Source organism: Acinonyx jubatus, unplaced genomic scaffold (assembly GCF_027475565.1).
Source record: "Acinonyx jubatus isolate Ajub_Pintada_27869175 unplaced genomic scaffold, VMU_Ajub_asm_v1.0 scaffold_20, whole genome shotgun sequence".
Taxonomy (NCBI): Eukaryota; Metazoa; Chordata; class Mammalia; order Carnivora; family Felidae; genus Acinonyx; species Acinonyx jubatus.
Window position 1 is genome coordinate 101,337 of NW_026463939.1, and position 13,559 is coordinate 114,895.

At 35.4% G+C, this 13,559-nt stretch overlaps 1 protein-coding gene across 7 annotated transcripts in view; it reads right to left on the reverse strand.

Moving 5' to 3' along the window:
• The window catches only part of LOC106989708 (probable palmitoyltransferase ZDHHC11B), a 99,502-nt gene that overhangs the window by 77,826 nt on the left and 8,117 nt on the right, over positions 1-13,559 (reverse strand). For 4 of the 7 annotated variants that reach the window (XM_053213904.1, XM_053213901.1, XM_053213900.1 and 1 more), the window contains exon 1: positions 2,987-3,243. The gene's annotated coding sequence lies outside the window, so the exon portion shown is untranslated. Of the gene's footprint in view, positions 1-2,986; positions 3,244-10,364; positions 10,404-13,559 lie in introns of those variants that run through there. The other 3 variants (XM_053213896.1, XM_053213895.1, XM_053213903.1) reach the window with 1 other exon arrangement.

Consider the following 13,559-nt stretch of genomic DNA (forward strand, 5'->3'; position numbering starts at 1 on the left):
ATACGTGTGCACCAGAGCCTTGCAGTTAAGATACACTCAATGATTATGTTGAGTCATAAGAAAACCCATTGACTGACAGAGGTAATGGACACCATACATTTTTGCTTCTCAGTCTTTTCAATTGTGGCATTCAACATAAGTCTGTTAGCTGAAATAAGAATTTCTAGGCTGATCAGTAATTCAACAAATTATTAACTTCAGTTGAATACATGTGTCAACACGTAATTAAGAAGGTCATCAACTCAACAAGAATGATGCTACCATCTTCATTGTGTATTAACAACCTCTCAAAGAGTAGCTCTTCAGTCTTCGCGGTTTGCACTGAATTCATGTTTTGAATACAATTCTTAATCCAAGATTAATTCATTTAAACTTTACCTTTGTGTACAACCTATCTACTTCAAGCAGGCTTTAGTGGGACTATTGGAACTCAGGGACTCTATAATGCCAAAGTGTAAGACTAAAGGAGTTTAATATGAGAACATTTATATTTTATCAGAACATGTGAAAAGTCATCTTCTTCATTTGTATTTTGGTCTACCACATTATTTCGTGAAACTATTTTCTCCTGAAAATCAATTTGCCACAAAGCTTTATTGTATAACCTGTTATATACAATGCATTAGAGGTAATAAGAATTTCAAGTTAGAATGGCTACTTCTTTTGACAAATGTCCATTATTATTTACGAATATTTTAAAATCTCTAACAACATACAATGAGATATGATAATAACTGTATGTGGTCAACTCCCCTAATGGTACAAATGGGAAGAATGTAGATACTGATGAAGGCTGAGAAAATGTCTCAAAAAGTAGAATTCGAAATTTGAGGATTGATAAACAGCACTTTTATAAAAGGGTGACGTTAAAGGAAATAAAAAGTGATCACAAGGATGAAGTATCAGCACTACATCATTACAGAGCAGTCAGGAAACTAACCTTAGTTTGTCAATGAGGTGGATGACATAAAAAATTAAAATCCAGGGATGTCTGGGCGGCTCAGTCCGTTAAGTGTCTGACTTCAGCTCAGGTCATAATCTCGCGGTTCCTGGGTTCAACCCCACATCAGGCTTTGTACTGACAGATCACAGCCTGGAGCCTGCTTTGGATTCTGTGTCTCCTTCTTTCACTGCCCCTCCCCCACTCACACTCTGTCCCTCTCTCTCTCAAAAAAAATAAACATTAAAAAAAATTAAAATCCAGACAGATATTTTCAAAACATTATTGTGCAGACAGTAGATTCACAAAAATACAAGTATTATCAATTGACAATTATGGGGATTTCTTTAGAAACTCTGAACTGTTTCTTTAGAAACAACTCAGTTGTTCCTGTCATCACTCCTCTGATTTGTAAACGAAAATAACCATACAGCATTCAGTAGCAATAATTTAGAGAGAAAATAATCAAATAAACTTTGAACTTGAGGTGAGAACCATAGTTACATAAGAAGAGAACCCAAAGCAGTTAAACAAAATACATTTTAAAAATTAAAAATCAGATGAAGAGAGACAGGAGAAAAACTAGGATGCAAGAGTTTTATGAAAACAAAGGGAAGAAAGTATGTTTCCTCCCCTGTTTTTTTTTTTTTCTTGTATGAGAATGCACACGTAAGGCTTTATCACAACTTGTTATTTTTAGTTCACAGTTCTTAATAGACAAGCTAACCTATAATTACCAAAGAATGACTCGGAGTAGTTCTTCAGAGAACAGGACACTGAAAACACATTTCCACTTAACAGGAGGGGATTAGTTGGTAGAATGTGTTAGAAAAGCTGCAAATCTCCTACAACAAATATCAATCCTCTCATTCAGGGGTTGTTTTTCATCACTGACTAAAAAATATAGTCAATCCATTAAACTTTCTTTCTTTCAAGTTCTAAAATTGTCCCGGGTGAATTATCAGGGTTTTTTTCCCCATCATGTCACTCTGGTGGGCTGATAAAGACCCAAAAACAACATATGGTCAAATGTTTACTGTCAAACAGCAATCTCTTAACACTAAAAGAAAATGGGTTTTGGATTCAAAACTACATTAAAGAAACACTTTTGTTAGTTTGTTTTTAGTTTATTATGTGCCAAAAACTGAGGTGGGCACAAGCACCCCCCCTCAAAACAAAACAAACACCCACAAAAATAAAAAACAGAAAAACAAATGTATTACCACTTAGTGATAAAATTAAACAACAACAACAAAAGAACACACAAATACCAACAACACGATATGATGTGGTAAAACATTCTGAAAAGACAGAAGGGAAAGTGACTTTTTGTAAGGTGAGAAAAGCCAAGTAGTTAACTAACTTGGATCTTAAAAGAGAAGTTGTTTTCCTTTTGTTGTTATTGATTTTTGTCTTTTTTTTCTGAAAAGAAGTAGAGGAAGGCAAAGGGGAATAAGTGTTAAGGTATGAACCCTATTCATGTTTGGGTAGCATCAAGCTTTCTAGGAGATTGGAATTTAGACACACACACACACACACACACACGGAGGTAGTAAATGATTGGTAAGGCTGTTCTACTTGACATCATCCCTGTATTAGCCAGGGTTCTCTAGAAAAAGAGAACCAATAGGATGTAGACACACAGATTAGAAAGATAAGGAAGGGAGGGAGATTTACTATAGGAATTGACTCATGCAGTTGCAGAGATCTAAAAGTCCCGTAATCCTCCCTCCACAAATTGGTATAAATTCAATCCATGTCCAAAGGCCCTTGTACCAGGGGCTCTGATATTTGAACACAGGAAAAGATGACTATCCAAGCTCAAGAGAAAGAGTGAATTTGCCCTTCCTTTGTCTTTTGGCTCTATTCAGGCCCTCAACAGATTGGATGAGGTCTACTCACGTTGGTGAGGGCACAGGTCTTTATTCAGTCTACTGAATGAAATGCTAATCTCTTCCAGAAATACCCTCACTGACCACCCAGATATAATGTTTTCCCCGCTGTTTGCATTCTATAGCTCAGTTAACACATAAAATCAACCAATACCGTCGCCACTGGCTCCCAGACTTTTCACAAATCTGCAGGTGTCCCATCATTTAAGTTCCAGTTCAGATATTGTAATTCCATTGAGATCTTCCCTGATGCTCTAATCTAAGTCAAAATTGCACCTTCTCTCCAGTCCTATCACATTATCTTGTTATACTTGCTCTCTCTCTTTTTTTTACCCTATTTTTCTTTCCCCATAAAACTTATGACTTCCTGATGTTTTTTGTCACTTACATATTTATTTATTCTATGTATCTTTCCACTAAAAATGTAAATTCCATAAAAGTAGGATCCATGTCTTTGTACCCACTGGAATATTCTGAGGGAGTAATTAGAGATGCATCTTATATGTGCATGAAAGCAACAGATGAGCACACAGTATTTCAAAGATCATTTCAGAGAGTGATTATTTTAAAAATAAGAAAGCATATAATCCTAAATCAGTTTCAAAAGCTTAAAGAATGAAAGAAATAATGATTATCCAAAGATCACAGTCTCATTCAGGAGGGGTTAATTTTCTATTATGTATATGCATAAAATATTTATTCAAAAAATGAGACTAATGCATTTATTTTCAGAACTAAAAAAGATAAAGTTTGAGGAAAATGAAAGTTATTATAGAGAAATCAAAAAAAGATTTGATGCTGAAAGTTTAAATTCCAAATCTTTTCAAGTTTCCGAAAAATTAGTTACCTGTTAATTTCTTAATGGATCAAAGAACTTTTCTCCTACCACCCCCAATACCCATTAATAAAAATCATCTAATTATCCGTATTAGACTACCAGAAAAACAGCTGTTTCATTAGAACCTGCCTTGCAATTCTGTAATTATCTTTCAAGACTCATTTATTTAACCTTTTTTTCATTCATTTTTGAGGGGGGGGTGGGGGAGGGAGGGGCAGAGAGAGATGGAGACACAGTATATAAAGCAGGCTCCAGGCTCTGAGCTGTCAGCACAGAGCCCGATGCGGGTTTGAACCCACTAACCATGAGAGCCTGATCTGGGATGAAGTTGGGCGCTAAACCGACAGAGCCACCTAGGCGCCTAATACTCATTCTGAAGAGAGATTGGTCCTCCAGTATTTGAAGGTTTCAAAACATGTGTGCAAGTTCTCTGATACGTCTTCCATCAGGAGATAAAGTCTATGCTCCCACCTTCCCTTGAGTCTGGGTGGGTTTGTAATTTGCTTGCAACAAATACAAGGGGCAGCAGAGACACTGTAAGATTTCTGTAGCTAAGTCACAGAAACCAGTGCAGTTTCTGTCTTGTTCACCCTAACACTCATTTGCACAACTCTGAAATGACATGTAAGGATCTAACCAATCTGAAGAAGCTATGCTATGAGGAAGCCTAAGACCCATGAAAGCACCACAGGTAGATGCACCATTTGAGAATCCAGGTTAAGGTCCAAGCTAATATTGGAAATGAACTGCCATATTTGTGAATTAAGACAACTCCAGGTGAAACTGTACATTCACCTGCAAGCGTGAAGTCTCTCCAGCTCAGGACCCCGTCATCACTAAACAGTGAAAATCTATGTCTGCTCTGGCTTCCCTAAAATTTTTTACATTGTTTTTTGATGTTTATTTGTTTTTGAGAAAGACAGAGCATAAGCAGGACAAGGGCAAAGAGAGAGTGAGACACAGAATCTGAAGCAGGGTCCAGGCTTGGAGCTGTCAGCACGGAGCCCGAGGTGGGGCTCAAACCCATGAACCACGGTATCATGACTCGAGCTGAAGTCAGACGCTTAACCAACTGAGCCATCCAGGTGCTCCAGACTGCCTTAAAATTTTAGCTCATAGAATCAGTGAGGCTCACAAAACTGTTGCTTTAGGTCGCTAAGTATTAGAGTAACTGTTAGGCAATAACAGTGATCACTATGCAAAGACTAGAAATTTCAGCAACACCAACAAGAGACTCCCCTATGTATGGAATAAAAAACAGGTAATCCTTCAGGAAAAATCTCCATCACAAGAGCTTATTCTCAAATAAGCAGTTAGTCACTATTAAAGAGGATTCCACTTGGCCTGGAAGAACCCTAACATTTGGAAATTCTAAAAAAATATTTACCATACTGGGTAGTATCGTGCTCTGTCGAGTCAAGAACTCTATAGAAACTTGATGTGCTTAAAGACCTTAAAACTGGGTCTGCCTTTTCTATTTACCTTAAACTGGTCATTGTGAACAGGTATAATATTTTCTTCTGAGTGTTTTTGCCTTTAAAATAGGCCTTACAAGCATGGGGAATGGCTGTGTAAAACAAGCAAGCAAGCAAACAAGTGACAAGAGAAGATAACCTCTTTCTCATCAGAACTATTTCAATGTAGAGAACATGTTTTTCTGATGGTATGACTGCTTGAATTACTTAGGCCAAGTCTGTGTGCAAAGATATTTGGATGAGATGAAAACTATCAATCCAATTTCCAGTTAGAATCGCTTCGTTTATGAAAGCTAACACTTATTTATGCCCAAAGGTGGTCCCTAAAAAATACAGCTAACTTTTAGTGCAGACTGTACATGGTCATGAAGAATGAAAAATTATCCATTTAACTTAGACAATGTAGCTAGGTATTCTAGACGACAATCTATGTCTCCCAACAAATTAGAATGCTCTTTTTCCTAAAAGCATATAAAAATCACTAGATTTCAAAGATTATTCTGTTTCAGCACATTATTTCCAAACATTAATAGACATTGGTTATAATATAACCTCAGTATTATTTTGTCTTAAATAAATTCTACTTGGATTTTGTCATGTAAATTGGAAAATATGCCATCTTTCACGAACATTTAATTCACCTAAATGACTAGGCTGCAAATTCTCTGCAATATGCTTGAGGTACTAGCAATTCTATGGAACAGTGTTGACCAATAGAAATAAAATGTGACCACAAAAAAGAATTTTAAATTTGCTAGTAGCCACATTTTAAAAAGTAAAAAGAAACCAGTAAAATTAATTAATTCTATATGTGTATATATTTATTTATATATTTATATATTCAATATGTACAATTATACATAATTTTTAATTATATATTTAATTAAACCTAATATGTCCAAATATTATCATTTCAACCTGTAATGTATATACATACACATATACATATTTGCTGTACCAAGTCTTTGAAATAGATTATGTTACCACACATCTCAGTGTGAGATACAAGCCTTGTTTCAAATGTTCAGTAGTCACATGTGACTAGTGTCAACTAGTTGGAGAGCTATAGAATATTACCCACAGTGGAGTTACATCCAGGTTTTGTGCATGTTTACCTGTTTCATTTTTCGCCTTTATGGCAAGGCTCTAATTATTTCAAGAACCTCGAATAAAGTAAATATATTTGATTGTATCCTTTTATGTAAGTTATTTACTATTTAAAATAAATCTTTATTTCTTCCCATTAGTTTCAATGCCAAATACTGATATGCTACCCTAATTCAATATGCAGATGCAATCAGTTTTCCAAACCTAGTGAGAAAAAGATTAAATGTAATAAATAATTCTTTTGGCTGAATTATCAGCTGTGCAGAGAAACCTTCTCTAACCACCTTCTTGGGCGTTCCCACCCTCCATCCCACCAGACACTCCATCATATAATCCTGCTTAATTTTTTTCATGTTTCATATAACTATTGACAATTTAAGAACATCATTTAAATCAGTTTACCTGTTCATCGTGTATCTCTGCGACTATAATATAGGTTCTTTGAGAGCAACCACATTTTTTTTTTTCTGTGAAGCACCAATGATGCTCATTGCTTAGAAGAGTGCATAGCACAATGGAGGTGTTCAACAAATACTTGTTCACTGCATTTTAAAAACATAGACAAATCAGCTAAAATGGTGTTTAGAGAGCTTCACCTAAGAGTCACTGGCTTCTTAAAATCTTTCTAGGAAGTATTAAAATCTTCTAGAAAGTAGTGCAATGTTTATAGTGTAATTCATATGGTGGAGGGTCTCCTTTAAAAACAAGGAGTTCAGAAATGGAAAACATCTCATTTCTGATTAGGATAAGAGAAAAGCTTATCCTCCCCCCCCCCCCAAATATCATCTACAGTCTACTTAATACAATGCTATTAATCCAACATACAAACATGTTTCTTTCTCGTTATTAAAAAAGCCTCTCAAATTTAAAGTCAATAAAGAAATTAAAAGCTTAATGAGAGCAAGAATCCTCTGACTGTGTTCATGCTGTTATCAGCCTGTGATGCTGTAAAAGATAGGATGATGATTTCATTACCAGACAACCAAAAGAAGAGGAAGGATAACAAGGAGACCTGTGAAAGACCTCCTGGTGAGAGAAATCTTGCAGTGAAAACTTGTTGAGCTTAATCAAGTCAAGGGAGAAATTAAATACAAAAGGGATAGCTTTTAAACATAACCACCTATTGCTTAATGCAAAATAATTTGGGAAAATAAGGAAAAATAATTTGAGATTGATCTAAACAAGATTCCTATTCAATGTAAAATTTTGTGGGAAACCCTGAGATAATGCCCACCATCTCTTCCCACGTAATCTCAAGAAATTACAATTGGCCTGGTCAGAATATAAGTATTTTTTTTATTACTCACTTTAAAAATAAGTATTATATGAACTAGAAATTTACTGCAAAATTCTAACATTTCGCTCCCAGATTAAGACAGAACCAACCCTTCAGCAGATGTCAAAAGCTTCCACAACTATGGTCAAAAGAGAGGTGCATGGGTACAATACTGGACTTTTCCTGCTTCCCACTGCCTTCACAAGTAGTACACAGGGTACCTCAGACACAAAAAGGTTCTCACCACTTCTCCCTTCTATAAGACCACTACCCCCACACCCTCTGTTCTGGCTTCTTTCAGATCATCATCAAAACCTCCTGACATTGTTCTCAATTCCCACACTTTCACCCCTTTAGACTCTGCACAGCTCCTGTTTATTCCCCCTCTCTCAGCTTTCCACAGTTCCTAAAACTTGCCCACTGTGTTCTGTGCAATTCACAATGCATCATCTTCAAAGTCCCCTGGATCTTCTCTGAGAAAAGTGTTTTCCCAACGGATCATTTTGTTTTACCCCGCCCTTCCTCACACGCTTGAGACTGTACTGGGACAAGTGTTCTCTTTACAGCTCATCTCCAGTTCTAGATTATTCCCTCTTCCTTCTCTCTGAATTACTCTAGCTTTGAATCATGTCATCAGATATTACTGCATACCACTCTTGAGAGTCAGCTCCTATCCCTCGTGTTATTCCTCTTCATTTCTTGAAGATTTTAGTTTCTACTTCAATCACTCTCTCAAAGATCTTACAAATCTTAGAGATACCAATTTATAGGAGGTGATTCTTCCAACATTCTAATTTCATGTAAATGACAATAAAATTTCCATATTCACAAGTTCAAACATTTACTTTCTGGTCATGTACATACATATTAGGGAGACAGAGGGAGTGGAAGGGAGAGGAGGGGAGAAGAGAGAATGGAACAAAGAAGAGAGAAGACTGGTTTCTTTTCAAATTTTTGAATGTGAATCTTAAAGGATTCCTTAATAATTCCTTAAAACTCAGCAAATGTAGTCTTTTTTTAGTCTCCCCGTCTTGACCTTCAACTCTACAAGTTTTGTATGGTACAGCAGTAGTTTACTATTTGTAGTCATATACATACATGCACATATAAATACATATACACACACAATCTCTGTACATAAATACACATTTGATGATACTTTTGGGTTACTCAGAACAATCTCCTTCCCACATGGTTATCTTGCAAAATATTGGGGTTTTTCCTCAGGGTTTAAGGTTAGATGAGTGGAGGTAAGGTACCAGGCCAGCATGTACACCTCATCAGAGGAATGCAGACTATTAGATTAATAACAAATGCTATAAAACATACCCTGGCACTTTGGTGTGCCATAGCCCAGCAAATTAGACGGGTGTCCTTAGTCCTTAAGGAAAACACTATACTTCCAATCCTTTACAAGTTGATCTATGAATGTAAACCTGGCACTCATTTCAATACATATAGGTAGTAAATAAACCAAAGGTTTATTTCAATCCACAAAAATTTCAAAAGGAAGAGAACATGATGAGGAAACCATATGTTTCTTAGATACACTAAGCAAGATTACTAATTTCAGAGATATACCAGCATTAACCATAACAACAACAAGAGTAAGGATGCTTACACACATCAATAAAAAGCAATTATTTGATTTACTTTTAACTTACTCTGTATCTCCGTCTTGCCTTGATTTAGCTAATTCTTGGTTTCACTCTACTCAGGGATATCACTCTCTTTCAACATCAGTTTTACTGCCATCGACCTCACCTCTGGCAACCATCACTTTGTTCTATCTATTTAAGAATCTTTGTTAGTTGATGTTTTGTCCATTTATCCATTTGTTCAGGTTGTTATTCATTTGTTTTGTTTTTTAGATTACCCATATTGGTGAAATTATATGGTATTTGTCTTTCTCTGACTTATTTTACTTGGTATAATACCCTCTCGGTCTACCAATGTTTCTATTATCTACAAGACAAATATGGAATCAAGTGGTTAATAAGCACCTAAATAATTAAAACTAGCTTATATTCCATTTCAAAAATTTTATTCATTTTGCTAGACATGTGTCAAATATGCATGAATAAGTTGGAACTAGGGAATCAGTTATCCAGGATCACATGCAGCTTTCCCAGGATCAGTGATCCGTGAGGTTTTCTGAAATGGAATTTGTGTTTAAACATTGTTTCTGCACTTTGTGTAAGTTTCCTGCTCATTTTCTCCTTTACGTAATTTTCAAATTTTGAGTTTCAGGCTATCTACTCCATAAGAGTTTGATATCTGACATTGCTAAATGAGACTTCAAGTTCCAGCACCTTCTTAATAATAACAACCTAGAGCAAATAATTTTCCTGCTCTCAGACTTCCTTGACTATAAAATGGAGCTAATACCTACCTCTTAGGTTTACTATCAGGATAAATGGAAACGTTTCTTTGAAGCACTCTAGTTCAGTGACTGGTACATAATAGGTGATCATTATATTGGTATAAGCCATCCATTCAACAAAATTCTAGTATAGGTCAGATGTTTGTCAGTAAGTAAGCATTTTAGCACCCCTGGAAGTACCTTCTAGTGATAAAGACAGTCAACAAAGGTATAAACAAATTAACAATCTGGTGGCGATAGGTACTATAATAAAATAAACCAGGTTATGTTTCAAATCAATAAGTCAATAAATCAATAAATCAGGTTAATGGGAAAAAAGAATGTAAAGACGAGCAATCTACTTTTTCTCAGCCCTTTGTTTATTGGACATTGTATCTGAAAACACAGAGAATGTCATGCAATAAACATGTTATGATCGTTTTTATAAAATTTTGGTTGATTATATGTTCTTACCATAAGAAGTTCTTCATAAGATCCCAAAAGATGATTTCCCTGATGACAAAAAAAAAAAAAAAAAAAAGACATGAAAATTAGAAATATGAGTATCACATCATATGTGTTTAGGTTTATTTAAGTTTTATTTTCATATTTTGATTTCTCTTTTTTCTTGAACTGAACCATATTTATTAAAGTAAGACTCCCATCACTATTTGAATAATCAAAACAATTTTACATTTGTTGTAACACTATTTGTCTCTTAGTAAGTAAAAAAGCACACCAACCATATAGAGTGAAAATACTCAAGACCTTTCCACGTCTAATTCTAATATTAATTATTTAACCTTTACTCGACTCAGTTTCCTCATTTTATATAATCATGGAATTTGTTCCAATGGAATTAGAGCATATCTAAAATTTGAATTCTGTTAAAAGTTGAGCCAAAGTAATTTTGACTCATTTAAAGAAAAGTTTTATACATATTAATTTTGAAATACCAATTATACCACATACATACAACGTGTGAAGATATATTGCATATATCTCATGTTTAAACTAGAATTGGAAGTTATTGAGCAATTTAAAGCCATTTAATTTCAACCAAGAGAAGAATATATTTTCCTTCAACTTTAGCATTCGAAACACTGAAGCCTGAGATGAAAAAGAAGAAAGAAAATTCTAATTTGTCCCTGAGTGATTTAAGTGGTTTTTAAAAGCATCTTTTGCTCATAGAAAATATTTGTCTATCCATTCCTTTTTTTTCAATCCCTACCATGTCTTTTTCCAATACCACTTTAATTTAAATTTTGACTACCAACTTCGAATTGAGCAAAAGAAATAGATTTCCAAAATCAGTGGGCTGCTGTGAATCACTTTCAAAAAGAGAAGACAAACAACTGGATTACAGCTATCATTAGGCTCTGGAATTGAAATTACAAGCACTCTGAGGAGTAATTCTAGTATGTGGTCCAAGGATCCTGCTGCTCATGTCCATTAACATGGCATACCCTGCTGAATTATGAAAATAACTCTTAAGATCTAACATTTTTACAAAAAGATGCTGAAACCAAATCCCCAAAATACTCCCTTGATAAATACAGGTTCTATAAAACTCAATATTTATATTGTAGTCTTAAGAAAACTTTAAGACATACAGATATATTTCACATGTTAAAAGCGGTGAAGTGTCTGGTATTAAAATTAATGTGCAGAGCAACTGAAAACTCCATTAAATAGATCCTTATTTTAAATTCCATCACCAATAGAAAATGACTCTGGTACTCCCACAGTAATAAAGCCCAGAGTTCTGTCTCTGCAGCTCAAGAATGCAGACCTGGGGCAGGTGAAAGTTACAGAAAGGTGGATTCCATCTTACTATAAGGAGGAAAAAATGCATCATGAGATAAGAGTGTTTTCAGTGACTAAAAACATTTAAACAGAGAAGAGGTTCATGTTAGACCATTCTAGCAAAGGTTTCTGACCAGAGCACCCCCACATTTCTTTCCCACATCTGGGCCATTATTTCTGTGTGCCAATAACCTTTGTAGTGGGCTTACAAAAAAATGTGAGACACAAAACAAATCTGTGTTAAATATACATTAAATATATATTCCATATTAAGCATTTCTTAAAAACGTGCCATGCTGTTCAAGAATGTATCATAATCACAAGTAGCCCCTCCCATTTGGAGTTTCCTAGGTCTCAAACACTCTTTTCCCATCCTCTTTCCCAGTAATATAACCTATCCTATAGGTTCTAGGTATGTACTACCTTTTCCAGAAATGAGTTTCTGCCCCTCTCCAATGTTGAAACAGATTGTGTTTTACCTATTTCCTTTGCTAGAACCATAGGCACCCATAGGCAGCAGTTGTGGTTATAATTAAATTGTACCCCCAAAATTAGTTCTGTAGAAACACCAGATCCAGAATGTTGATGTACTTTAAACAGAAGATTATTTTTTGAGATAAATTTGGAGAACGCTGCATGATTCAGAGATTAAGCAAAGTCGTTTATTAAAGGACATCACAGAGCCATGAAACTTTTATATTCTGTGAATTTCTATTAAAAAGGTAAGTGGATACAGAATTTCTCAAAATTGTTTTCCTTCAGACTCATTTTTTTTTCATGGAGCACCTTCTAAGACTAAAGTTTCTTCACATTTGTTTTAGAGAACACAGAATTATTTTATTCACCATACTCTTGACTGCACCTGGCACAAAGTAGACAGGTAGAAAAAACTAATTGTATCAGTTTTTAGAGTGTAAACTAACCGGCTTTCGGGTTTCTTGATAAATGCCACCCCACCTACCCCTATTTTTTGAAAAGGGACTTGGTGATCATCCTCTTCGTTCTGATTACAGGAATTCCCTGATATACTTGGTCACTTAATTTCTGTGAGAATAATTCAGGGCTCAAAATATTACATCTACACGAGCAGTGGGTTTCATTTTTGGATAGCAATTGTTCAAAAAATTCTTTTTCACTGGGGCACCTGTGTGGCTCAGTTGGTTAAGCTTCTGACTTCAGCTCAGCTCATGATCTTTTGGTTCCTGAGTTTGAACCCCCCATCAGGCTCCTCATGGACAGAGTGGCGCCTGCTTGAAATTCTCTCTCCCTTTCTTTCTGCCCCTCCTCCACTTGTGTATCCTATCTCAAAATAAACTTAAAAAATTCCTTTTCATTGAATTTATAACTGAGTACCTCTAACTGCAGTGCATTGATTCAAGCTCTTCCTCTTCAAATCACTAAAAAAGTTTACACTCTCTTCTACCTAACACTTCATAGGCATTCCTTTTAGGTTTCTACCCTCTCAAGTGAACATCTTAGTTCCCTTATTCCTACTGCAGTGTGGTTTCCAGATTTCTAAGTTCACAGCAAACTTGCTATAAAAATTTAGGTTGTTAACTCTGTGTTATTCTTCTAAAGCATACTTGAGGTCAAAATAAGACAGGATCTTAATATTTTGGAAAGATGCCACAGCCTAATCCTGTGCTCTCTATTCCATTCATATTGCGCCTGTGGCCCAGAATGCTGTTCTTTCTTTCCTTCACCTCTACAAACAGTGTTAACCTTTTGAGATCAAGTTCAACCCCATGGCATGCTCAACTACTTTAGCTGCCATTTCCTCTCTCCTGCTCTCAGAAAAATCATTCAGGACTCATTGTCTACTATCACAATTTACCTCCCAATTTTCTTTATTAGTCGCTGATG